The 13,515-nt window shown below is 39.6% G+C and overlaps 1 protein-coding gene across 5 annotated transcripts in view; it reads right to left on the minus strand.

Annotated features, from left to right (window-relative positions):
- Positions 1–13,515, minus strand: part of Arhgap26 (Rho GTPase activating protein 26) — a 466,045-nt gene that overhangs the window by 385,481 nt on the left and 67,049 nt on the right. The window lies entirely within an intron of this gene.

Below are 13,515 nucleotides of genomic sequence, written 5' to 3' on the forward strand. Positions count from 1 at the left end.
GGAACAAACTTATTTCAGACTCTCTTAATCCAAAATATTTCTTGTGCTGGGTGCAGAATCAAAGATAAACTGCACTAACCCTCAGGCCAACTACACTGAAAAGCACACATAAATGACATGAAGTACATGCAAGGTGAATATTAACTGGTGAAAGAAATGGGGACAGATATGACCACAAACTCTCTGTCCCATAGACTGACATACCCAAAACACTCCACACTCCCCTTTTTTTCAAGAACAATTTTAAGAAACGATGCCTTCTCAGAAGATAAAAATTTTTTTAAATGTTAGTTAAATAGTTATAGAAGAAGATAAGAATACAGGGAAGGCTTGGGATTTAGCTTAGTGGTTCTGCCGCCTGCCTCACAACCTCAAGGTCCCAAGTTCGATCCCCAGTACCAAAAAAAAAAAAAAAGAATACAGGGAAATATCACTTGGGAAAAAAAGCAAACACACAATATCCTGCAAGTGTTCTCCATTAGATTTCCCAAAGCAAGTCATGACTTTGGAACCAACCCATTAATACAAATCAAAATAATATGAACCAAATGTTCTCATTTAAAGGCCCTTTCCTCTTCAAGATCTGTACAAGGGAAAATGCACTCTCATATACCAGGCCACTTTGCTCTTGTAATTACCACCAGACCCTAGTATGCAGGGCTCTTACCAAACTACCAAAAGTCTTAAACCCCAAAACCAAGTACAGAGATCACAAGAGAAGAGGGAGGGACAGACACAATGGATGTGGGAAATTGTGTAATCAGACCTCCCTCTGACAGTGAAACGCTATGGATTTTTGTTCCTAGAAGTCATCCTTCAACACTAGTCAAGCACTACTCTACTTCACTTGCCTCCACCCACTTCTCTTGGCCATCTCTGTTGCTCCAGCTGAGGGATCTGTTGCTTAGCAACACTATCCAACAAAAATAGGAGCCAAGATGAAGTCAGGCTTCTGAAACCTATTGCTCCCTATCACTCATGGGACAAGCTTTAAGCAGAGCCAAGAAATCTACAGTTTCCATCAGACCTGGGGCTCAGAGGCTAAGCAGCTTTGTAGAATTACCCTCATTCAATGTCACTAGGTAGACACCCTGGATCATACCAGCTGGGGTAAAGAGTTCTTATAAACTTTAAGGCTATAAGGACTCGATACTCTTCAGGAATTGTTGTATTGCCCAACTCTCAACCAATCATTCCTCAATTATGGTGGCAGCATGACATCAGTGATGTCCTGGATTTGGACTAACACTTTTTCCAGCCTAGGTGACTGTGTTAGCATTAGAATATCTAGCATCAGTGGTCAAGGAGACCATCCCTGACATTTCATCTAAAGTCAGTCCCTCTCTATAACCCAGAATTTCTTTCTTTTCTGGCTATTTTTAGGGCTTACAGTTATTTTGTCATATTGCTCTTTTTGTCTGCCTACATGAAAGGAGGGACTCTGATTACCAGTTTATCCTCAGACCCTAGAGGCTGATGTAAAGAACAAACACAACTAATACTTATTGTGGGGTTGATAATTATTATGAGATAAAGTGATGAAAGGACAATCATGTGGAAAACCTGATATGTATCCTTAAAAGATGACAGACATAGCCTAATACTACTAACTTCCCTAAATAACCTACTACAAATTCAGTTTTCATGAATTTATAAAATTTCTTCTTATATTTGTCATACTTTGTATTGAAAAAAATAAATTCCAGGGGTTTACTATCTACTGCGTAAAAGTACTACTTCTCTGTATTTTCTTACATTACTACTATTGAAGCTTTCTTTGGAGAGGAAAAGGAGTAAAAGAACTGAGAGTAGATATTGAAGGGGTGGTTAACTCAACTCTAGAATTTTGTGAACAAGCTTGTGCTTATTCCCTGACAATTTCTACTTTAGCTTACAAATCAAGTACATCTAGCTCATGCATCAAGTACAGAAGAGGGCTACATGAAACTCTTCATATGTCTCTTCTGATGACTCTGTTGGCCAAGTAGACTCAAATGACATTATGGCAACTACCACCTGTCCTGAGAGCTTCCCATTCATCTAAGAACCTTGCAACTATCTGAAATTCTTAGTCATTCTTGCCCATTTTCTTGTTTACTGTCTCTTTTCCACACGGCTCTAAATTTCGTAAGAATAGATTCTTATTTGTCTTATTCACAAACCTCCAAAATATTTTAGGCCCTATTAAACAATTGTCAAAAAATTCACAATGACTACGTGCTTTGCAAGGTTTCCTAAGCTTCTGAGCAAAGACTAAGGATTTATTTCCTCTTAAAAGAAAAAAACATTCTATTTATTATTCCTCCATGACGAGGTAAAATTTTGCCAGCCACTGCCCATCATATATTTACATGGCTTTGAGTAAACAAAGTTCAAGTTCCATCCCAAAACTTATAAGTTTAGCCTTTTTAACATCTGCAAATTCATAAATCACACTAACTATGAGGATACAGGGACTCAGTAAACCACTCAGGCACTGAATGAGTCCACTTAGCAGGAGTACAGTCAACACATGTAGCAGATTATATTTTCCAAAGAAAGCCAGCCCCAGCAATAGATCCTATCCCTTGTATTTTTACAATGAATGAGAACTGGGCACTCCTCCGTCAAGCAGAGCACTTTATGTTCCCTTCCTGTGAACCTGCTAGACTCCTGCAATTGCCTCAACCAAAAGAATATGGTGGAAGTGACACTGCTCGAGTCAGAGGCTAGGCTGTAAGAGGCAACAAAGGCATCTGCCCACCCCACCCCTCCTCTGAGCACAACTCTGGAGCCCAGATCACTTTGTAGTGTGAAGCCACCATGCCAGAGTGAAACAGAAAGACCCCATAGAGACCAAGAGTTGCTCCCGCAATCCACCGCCGCAAGTTGTTCCGTCCTCTCAACCCAGCCCAGATGCCAGACATGAATAAATGAGGCTTCAGATGATTCTGGGACTCCAGCAAACTCAGCCAAGGCCAAATGGAGCAGAAAAGAGGTATCCCTGACAAATCCTGTCCAGATGGTAGATTAATGGGAAAATTAAATATTGCTGTTTTAAAATCACCAAATTTGAGGTAGTTTTTCATTCAGCCACAATAGCTGGAACAATACGTAAGACCAATAGTAACAGTCCCTCTCCTGTAAGCCTCAAGGTCAAGTTCCATGAGGCTGGGAGAGGGAGAATAACTTCAATCCCATGTGCAGGTGATGGGCTCAGTATATAAAACTTCAACTTTGGGTCAAGGATAAAACAACCAGCAGAAGCAACAGAAAACTGCACAGTACATAAAGCCTTCGGAGGCTTTCAGTCTTGAGCTCTTCGGTCTTCAAGAAGCTGAGTCTGGCTCTTCAGTCAGTTGCTGTTCATTGTCCATTTCATATATACAAGAGACTGAAGGTGAAAACATTTTTCTTTTAAACAAATTATTTTTTGCCAGCTTCTTCACCTTCAGGAAAACCTTTTTTGACTCTGAATAAACCAAGAATAGGGATTATTTAGCAGTGTGAGGCTTCTCTTGGCTCTGTCTCAACAGACAGTATCAACTAAACCTAGACAGGTGTTCTTTTAATGTGGAAACTCTCTAACTTTTAGTATTTGTTGAAAAATATTTTGCATACACTGTCTACTATCCCACTTGGGTTTCAGTATCAGACACATGAGTTCTAGTAACACCTTGCCATATAACAGCTGGGTGGCCTTAGACAAGTTATCTGACTTCTCTGTATATTAGTTTACTGTAACTGTAAAACAGACAATAATAACTTTCAATGGATTGCTGTGATGATTAAATGAGATTACTACAGCTAACACTGACAAAGTGCTTATTATGTCCCAAGTACTCTTCAAGTGCCTGAAGGTACTAAGACCATAGCTGGGGCATTCCACAGATGGTAACTGCCATTAGTGTCATTATTAGCATTATTAGAACAGAATTTGTTTCTTCGACTGAGGGTCATGACCTCTCTGGAGCCACTCTGTGAAGATCAACTCTTAATTACAGCAAAAAGGCAAAGAGGTTCAAATTTATAGTCAACACAAATAACTCATATCAAACTCAAATGTAAATTCATAAGATATATAAAAATCATCTGAGGTGATTTTTTAACATGCAAATCTCTGATTATACCACCAGAGAGTGGGGTCATTAGTTTAGGATGGAGTCCAGGAATGTACTTTGTTAACCATAATCCCACTATCCCTCTTCCCCAGGTAATTACAGGAAACTCTGCCCTAGAGATATTGATATAAATATCCAGACCAAATTAGTCATGATGACAGGGAAAGAGCATAAACTATAAGTCAGGTATAGGGTCCTAGTTTCAGTTTTCCTACTAACTAGTTCCACAGCTTTGACACAGTCATTTAACTCTTCTAGGTTTCCATTCCCTTGTCTGTATAATACAAGTCTCAGATTGTATAATCCCAAAGATTCCCTTTTCCAAAGGTGATTGCTACTGGACATAGACCCCATATGTTTTGTGCATACGTAGTAGACAAAATAAGAGCTATTATTTATTAAGCTCCCACAATGTGCAAGATACTGACCTAAAGAGTTAATGCATTATTTCTCTTCTTTTCTTTTTTTTTTTGTATTGGGGATCGAACTCGGGACCTTGTGCTTGCGAGGCAAGTGGTGGAACCACTGAGCTAAATCCCCGGCTGTTAATCCATTGCTTTTAATGTTCACAACAATCTTGAAGTGTAGGCATTATTGTACAAGATAATGAAACCAACTCAGAGCAGTTCAACAACTTGTCTTGAGTGACACTACCAGGAAGTGAAAGAACCTGGATTCTAGCCCAGGTTTACTTGGTCTAACACCTGTGTTCTCATCACTCTGCCTTTGGCAATCTCACTAGAAAATTTACTTTCTCTGAATTTTTTTGTTTTTGTTCAGTCAAAATTTAGGGACAATGAAAGCCTGGCTTTAAGTAATTTCCATTTAATAGGAGGTAAAAGAGGAAGAAAATGCAATCTTACTTCTTGGTTAGGGTACCATACAAACTCTGCTAAAAAAAAAAAAAAATCAATATTTTATCCTCAACACTTCGAGCTCAGATTGTTACTTGTCAATATCCCTTTAGGGAAAAATGAAAGCTCTGAATATTACTGTTAAATTATATATGTAATTATTATTTAATTCTGACTCCATCTGAAGTATTTGAGACTCAAAAATGTGTTGTACTGCTTGAGTTAGTCCAAAGAAAGAAGAATGAATTGAGGTATATTTAAATACTTTACTAAAGCTTCCAATCCAGAACATCTCATAAACCATGGTTCCCAAAAAGGCATGACAGGAACCAGTGATCTGACAAAATACGCAATGTTCATTTCACTCAAAGTTTTCTTTTACTGCAGAAAAATGAATAGACTAGCTCCAAAAGGCAAGCACAGAGCACAAGAGAAAGAAGGGTCCCCATCAGGCACTGCAAACCTAAAAAGTAGGCCTTCTTATCATCTCAAAGTTAGGTGCAAGTAAGAATTAAGACCAACAAGATGTCACATCTGAAGAATGGAGGAGGAACTGCAAGGTAGGCAGTAAGAAAAAAGCAAAGCCATGAACCCACAGCCCTGAGCTCGGACAGTGGGACAGGGTGAAAAACAGAATTCTGCCAAGATCTTTCTTCCCTTTCTTTCTTAATTCTTCTCATGGGAAGTACAGAACTTTCCAGTAGAGCTCAGGGATACAATGGTAGAGTTTCTCATGACATCTACTCTTTTTTATTTCTTGGCAAGTAACTTAGGGGAACCTAATTCCAGGGCTTCTTGCCTCCAACCTTCATTACTTCATCTTGGAAATTCAGAGGAAAACTGTACAGAGGATGAGGAGGAGAAAGTACATTTCCTACAGCAAGATCCAGGTGACAGGTTTTTTAAGACAAAAACTATTTTGGACTCCAAATATGTTCTATGAGAGATTTAAAGGGTGTTTGAAGGCCAAGTCACGTGAGGAAGTCACACAGAAAAAAGTACAAGACTTGAAATCAGAAAAACCTGAGCCCTAATCACAGCACCATTTGGTTACTTCCTAATTACCCAGAGTGGCAAGTTACAGAACCCTCCTTCATTGCCACATCTGTAAAATAGGGGCAATAATACCAATCTTACATAACTCTTTCACAGGATAAATAATGTGCATAAAATGCCTACATTTCTAGTATCTGGACCAGTGTTTTTCTAAACTGGGAAAGGAAGTAAGAAAACAATGAGTGTTAAAGACTTGTTTACATTGTACAGTTTCAAACTCAGGAGACTAAATCTGGGTACCCTATGGTTCTAGTCCAACTTTACTCTTCCAAGTAGCCTAGAGCCAACTCCTCCTGTGAAAATGAAGGCCTTCAAGAAGTGTCAAAATATCCACTAATGCCAAGGAAAGCCATGGTGATTGTTGCTTCAGCCTGAGTGCATAGGAGGCTTAGCGTGCTCTAAAACAGAGAAAGAACAGGTGGTCTAATTAATACTCCCTCAGGCAAAGGCATTGAGCCCCTGCCTTCCAGGGTACACTGAATTCCAATATTGAAAGAAAGAACATTTCTTGAAAGAGTAAGCTGAAAATGATTTATATGACTAGTTCATCACAGGGGAAAAAAAGCTGTCAGGCTTTGAGGAAGCCAGCTCTCCTCTTCAGAGGGGAAGAAGGAACCATAGATTAAATGAGAAGCCAAAACCCCAGAGAGATCATTAATTGAGTGAAGCAGCAACTTGGCGCAGCCAGTTCAGAACCCTTGCCTGGGGTGCCTGGCCCTGGAATTAAACAACAGAGGGTGGTGCAGCTCTGTGGGAGAGGGTCAGATATCCTGCCTTTGTGCTCCAACAATCCAGACATCATGTCAACCTCTATGAAGACGCCAGTCCTGAGAAATGAGAAGGTACCAAGGCCTTGGACTCAGACAACCTGTCTTAGGTTTAAATATTGGCTCTGCTATTTATTAGCTGTGAATTTTTTTTGACTCTCTGCACCTGGATTTCCTGATCTAGAAAATGGGTACAATACCAGAACTAAGCTTATAGATTCTGTAAAGACTGAGTTGTTACCTATAGAGTTTAATCCCAGAACACGATCAATTCAATGAAGGTTATTATCTACCCCTTAGTGTTGTTGGCTAATCATTACTGGGCTTTTATGTGCCATGTGATAGCCATGGTTACTAATTTAGTTTCCCAAACACTTAGTGCTCTCCTTGCACATAGAAAATGCTCAATGCAGAGAACTCCTTGCTTTTATTATAACCAAATCACAAATCAAATCCAAACACTTCTTTGTTCAGTTCTGAAAAGCCACCTGGATAAAAGATGAATCCAAAGAAAATGTGAAACTTAATCACCCCACAAGCATCTATGTGGATAATATGTCAATCAGATATTTCTGATGAGTCAGAGATTCTTCTTGTATCAACAAATAGCTTTGATATTTGCTTCAGGATTTCATTTTCATAGATATTCCAGGACTTACGAATCAGATAAATAAACCTCCTGAATATCTCCTCATGCTGAGTAGAGTTGACAGCCAGAAGGAATGAGAAGAGGTCTCTGTGTCACAAATCCTACCTCTGATGATTCAAGATACTATGTGCTTTGAAGAGCACCCATTTCAACTCCACAAGAGTTCTCATGTTGGTAAAGCAATAGTTTAAATCATTCCATGAGATAAGCAGCGGCTATTTCAAATAATCAAAGAAATTGCCAAGAGAGAGAAAGAAGAAAATGGTGTTTCTTTCAGAAACAAAGAAAAGTCAGTCCTAAAAGTACTTCTTTTTCTGATCCAATCCTCTTAGATAAAGACAAATACGCCCCCTACCTACCCACAAGCCACTTGGCTCTTTCACATGACAGTGCTGAACATGAACCAGGTAGAACAGAGTCTCAATATTACACAGTTCTGTGTTAACAATAATCTTGGTCTATTAGGGAGTAAATAGTGCTTGTGGGGGGTATGGTGAATTGTTTCATGGCCAGCCATGTTTAGCACACACTCCTTTGCAATGTGACTTTGCTGTTCCTCCTATCCAGAGGTAGAACTGATTACTTCACTCTCTTGAACCTCGGCTGGCCTTCTGACTTGTTTGGACCACGGTAGGTGGGAGAAGTGACTCTGCCACGGCATCAAAGTTTCCATCGTTTTCTTTTGAAATGCTGCCCTGAAACTACTGTAGTTGGAGAAGCCCAGAATGAAACACCTCAGGGGGAGAAGCCTGCTGACCCCAACCAGAGAAGCCAACACAAGCACTCAGCAAACCCAATGAGTCACAAGAAACAACACTACTGTCACCTTTAGTCTCAAAGGCCTGGGTAACTGGTTATACCACAATGGATAAGGGACACATGTAGACTTTCAGGGGTTTAACTTAATTTTAAAGTGAGCTTCCAAAAGATCAAAAGCTTAACACTCACTCGATAGGCAAAATCTAGGTTGCCGAAAGTCAGAAACTGTGTTTACTTTAGGAGAGGAAGGATGGAGTGAAGAGGATAAAGGAGCTTTCTGAGACACTAATAATTTTTATTTTTTAGACTGGGAAGCAATTACATGGGTATGTTCACTTTATGATAATTTACCAGAATGTACACTTCTAACTTGTGCACTTTTCTGGATATACAATAAACTTATATTTTAAAGAGTTTTAAATAAGTCTCTCTTGGCAAAACCTCTTTGAGAAACAAAAGTATGTGGCTATGAGAAGTAAATTACCATGCTCATAATTTTTAGTTCCCTAAACAAAATCTACTAAGAAGCATATGCATGTAACACATACAAAACTAGTTTGAAAAGCAGGGCTTGATAAATTTGAATACCTATCTCGCTTGCCAAAAGGAGGACTATTCAGATGGCCCAGAAACCTCTCCAATGCCAATGTTACAGTATGTTGAACTACTGGTTTGAAATTTCCAGGTTGCTCTCAAAAAACCTGGGTAAATCACTTATAAAATAAAAGATCCTCTGAGCTTCTGTGCTCCTATGTATATGTTCCTTGGTAGATTACACAAACTCTGAGCAGCCATGTCTTATTCTCAAGTCATTGGCCTTATCTCTTCTGCCTCCAATGCCAAAGCCAAGATCAACCCTTGTTCACACAGAAAGTGCTCTATGTCTGTGCTTGGTAAGGACTTCCCCAAAGCACTAAAAAATATTTGTGCCCTTTGAGCAAGTAATTCACTTTAAAATAGCTAATAAATAAATAAATGGAAATACTAAAGTTAAAAGATGAGATAAAGATTTATTTTTTTTCAATTTTTATATGCACATGTGTGCAGTGTATAATGATTATACTCTTCATGGGGAGCTGGTACGTGTAATTAGCACATCTCAGTTCTTTTTCCATCCCCTTCCCCTCCCCACTCCCCTCCTACCCTTTCTTGGTCCCCTTCCCATCTGTAAAAGAACTATCTCCCTATTTCCTGTTATCTTTTTATTTTGTTCTTTATTTATATTCTAGGTTTCTCATATAAGAGAAACCATGAGATATTTAAGCTTGTGGAAGGAAAGGAAACAAGGGAAGTCCAGAAATGTAGTAGAAAAATCAAGATAAGTCTGTGCCATGAAAGCCAGAAAAGAAATGCTTCCAGGACAGTGCTCAGTAAGAGCACAAGATACAGTCATCAAATAGCATTTGGATCGGGCTCCTATATGACCAGTGGGACCCTCAAGAGAACTGTTTCAACGGGGTGGAGACTTCAAAGCAGGGAATCACAAAAAGCATAAGAACAGGAGGTCAGGGAAGAGAAGTAAAAATGATTAAGATGGGTTATATGTATGTATGTATGTACCAATTCCCCAAGATGAATGCAATTATCATGTATTGCAAACATACACTAATAAAAAAGACACTTAAAAAAAAAGCAAGAGATAGATACTAACAGGCTAAATACCTACATCTGCCAAGCATCATGATTCTAGGAATGTTATATGGATTGTCATCTTTAATCCCCACAAACACTCCTAAAAGGCAGGTACTAGTGTAATTTGTATTCAGAGCATTTTGTATATTTAGTAATAAAAGGAGCATATCTGCAAGGTCAAATTTGCCTGTCTGAAAAAACAAACCTCTCATGTATATTCTGATGTTGCTATGGAGATGTGAGAGCAGGCGTGTAGGTGGAATCAGGTATCAAGAACTGCTACAAACTGAGAGGGGTAGAACATGGAACTGGCTAGGTGACTAATTACAGTGGCCAAAGTTATTTGTGATGGCAAATTAACTGACTTCCAGGGGCTACACAGTCATACTCTCTCTCCCTCTGTCACCCATGTGAACTGATTAGGAAGAAAACACAAAACCATGCTAGTCTGGTCAATTAGCCCTAGTGCCATCTGACACTATCAATAACACTTTCTGAAGGCTGATTTTTTTTATCCACCTGCACAGCTATAGTAATTAAAGAGTCTGAGTTCACCGCATCATTAATTTTAAAAGTTAAGTCTCCACTCTGAGGTTACCACAATTATGGAAGAAGTCTGAGTGCTAGTAATATACTCTGAGAAATTATCTCAAACCTGTGGAAATTTAGCACAAGTGAGAAAATCCTGAGTTTTAGAAATCTTGTACTTCCTTCTCCTGCCCTCTATCACAACTCATCATCACCACAAAATAATTTTTAATCATTGCCATAGTCACTCTCCACTACACTAAAGTATTCCAAAATCATCTTCCTTCTCAGCCAGATACTTAAACAATATTAGACAGTGATGAGCTATTTTATTAGAACTGTTTTAAAAAATAGTTAGCAATCCTGGGCTTGCAAGAAACCTTAATAACAGTTTCTTTGGATTTACAAACCTATAAATCTGTGGATGCTGTCTGACATTTATTGAACATGATTAACATCCCCACGTGCTGTGTTCTTGAGGCTTGGCCAACATTCTAGGGAAATGACTTAACTCACAAAGGCTTGAAAAGGTTCACCCTGTAGCAATATTTCCTCATACCAATTGCCTCTTCCTACTATTCTCATCAAGTCTAAAGCATCCACCTTTAATCTCTCCCCAAGGTAACAATAAAAATCCCTGGGCCTGAGTCTTGCTTGTGCTACTTCCTAGCTATATTTAGTGGAAACAGCAGATCATGCTCTGAATTGGTTCATCCCCTGCGTGATGAGGAAAAAAACATAACAGAGTCATAAAGTGAAAACACCAGGCCACTATGGCAGATGGAAAGAGGTGACAGAGAGGGCTAGACACACCCGAACACCCATTCTGTTTTGTTACCTACTTAGCCAGATGACACTGGAGAAATTCATCATTGGTTACTTTTAGGTTTTACACTCTTCCTAATTATCACATCTAATGCTAGCCAATTAACCTCAAAGGTTGTTGTTATCACTGTTGTTTTTCAATCTACTGCGGGAAGCAGCCAGAGATAGATACCATTACATCATCTGGCACTTTTCTCTCCACGGTGGTGGACAATCTTAAGTGACTTCTGCTCTGCCTGTCTGTGGCTTTTTGAAGTGAATAAGGTAGGGGTTTTAAGAACCATCCATAGAACCATTCTTTCCTGTTGATTTGGATGAAGGAGGAGGTGGCCTCACTCACCGTGATTTACCACAAAAACCCACTGGAAGCTGACATTCATTCCTATTGACAAAAGTTTCAAAGAAACATGTGTGATCCATACAAAGGATGGCTATGAGAAAAGGGCCCTATTTAATCATGCAGAGGCAGCAGATGTTATCCAGGACATAGTCGTCCTCGCCTAGTCCTTTGTAGGGAGGAAGATGGAACGTGGTCATCTCTCTCTTCTACCAAGTTCCAACCTTGGAAATTTAGAGGAAAGTTTACAGGAACCTCAGAGCTTCCTCCCCTTATCATGACCAGCCTTTCTTGGACTCAATACAACACCAGCACTCACTAACCTATATAATCAAAGTGGGCCTTCTTTTCTGAAATACAGTGGCACACACAGCAACAGTGGGAATCAGGAGCATACAAAAACACTAGGTAAAATCATATGCAGTTATTCCGACTGCTTTAAGCTGAAGACAAGGATCAAGATGGTGGAGGGTTAAAGAGGGGCCTGCTATCTGCGATGATCCCTTTCCCTGCGAGACACAGAGCAGTGTCTCGCAGGGGAAGGCTAAGTCCAGATATGGGCAACTCCACATATGACCAAACAGTAACTCTCCCTGAGAATTCCAGGGAGTCTGCCATTCCCCTCCCAATTACAGAGGTAATCCCTCACATGACAAAGCCTTGCAAAACCAAACTATTCCTGTTATCCTGGCAACTGTTAATCACTGGTCCTCTGCACACAATTGATGCCTCATGAGGACAAACCGTTTGTTCCTAAATTCTCCCAAAGACACTCAGTATTTTAATTATAACTAGGTATCAGGGAATGAAAAAAGAAATTCGCTTTAGGGAAAAGGCAACATCCTTTAGAAAATATAAAAACATGTTTGTTGATTTCCTTCTCCATGCTTTTCCTTTTCACTTCATTTTCTCAACCATTTTAGAATTGACCAGCAAGGATGTAGTTTATCACCTATATACTGTGCTTAAAAGAAATATAAAGAAAGTGAAAAAATCCTAACCCTTAATGACTCATTTCATGGTGCATATACTATAAGCCCACCAAGAAAAGATTATGATAAAAATAATTAACTGTGTAAAAATGGAATAATACAGAGGGGACAAATACTCAAAATTTTTCCCATAAAAATGGGTACAGATGTCAAAGAAGAGAACACTTTCCATTTTTAATGGATATTTCATCTCCTGAATATTTCTGGCATTTCATATAATCTGCCAGGGAGGTCGGTGAGGCCCAGGCTGAGGACCAGATAAGGAGACAATTCTGACCTAAAGAGGAAACTTGATACAGGGAACCTCACAAAGCAAAGGGTCTACCTCTCAGAATAGAATGTGCAACTATTCTCAAAAAAAATCGTCTGCTGGTCCCACTTAAGTCTTTGGTAGACCAAGAAAAGCCATAGGAACAAAAAGACCAGCAAGAGTGATCATGAAACCAATTGTGGTGCTTGGCAGAAGGGCAGAACATAAGCTACAACACTTAAATAATAAAATCAATTCTGCCTGGATCCCAGGGGAGTCATTGGGTAGTAAGGGTCGATGTCTACTGAGCACTTACATGTGTCAGACACTGTTTGAAACCCTGTATATGCATTAATCTAATCTTCTCACCAATCCTGAGAGGTAGGTTCTATTATACCCTCAGCAGTTTCTAGACTTGAGTCACCCAAAGAGTAAGTGGCAGAGCCAAGGACAGACCCCTACATTAACTCAAGTGCCCACACTATTGACGTCTACATTACATTTGTCTATTAGCAACCACCCAGCTGTAACTGTGGTCTTGCTACAACCTTGAGCTCTGCTGGAGATACTGAACCCCAGTCTTCCTAGCCCATGCTCTTAACCCACACTCTACAAGGTTACCTGAACACTATCATGGTCATGCAGCCCCACCTCCATAACCAATACCACAAGATGCTACTACCACCACTGAGCTCTCAATACCTCCAGCAGAGCTCAGGGTTGCAGCAAGACCACAACCACAGCACATAGGACCATGGTACAGTCA

The sequence above is a fragment of the Heterocephalus glaber genome, unplaced genomic scaffold, assembly GCF_053883595.1.
Source record: "Heterocephalus glaber isolate CG9 unplaced genomic scaffold, H.glaber_assembly_v1.0 deba00001463, whole genome shotgun sequence".
NCBI classification, from domain to species: Eukaryota; Metazoa; Chordata; class Mammalia; order Rodentia; family Bathyergidae; genus Heterocephalus; species Heterocephalus glaber.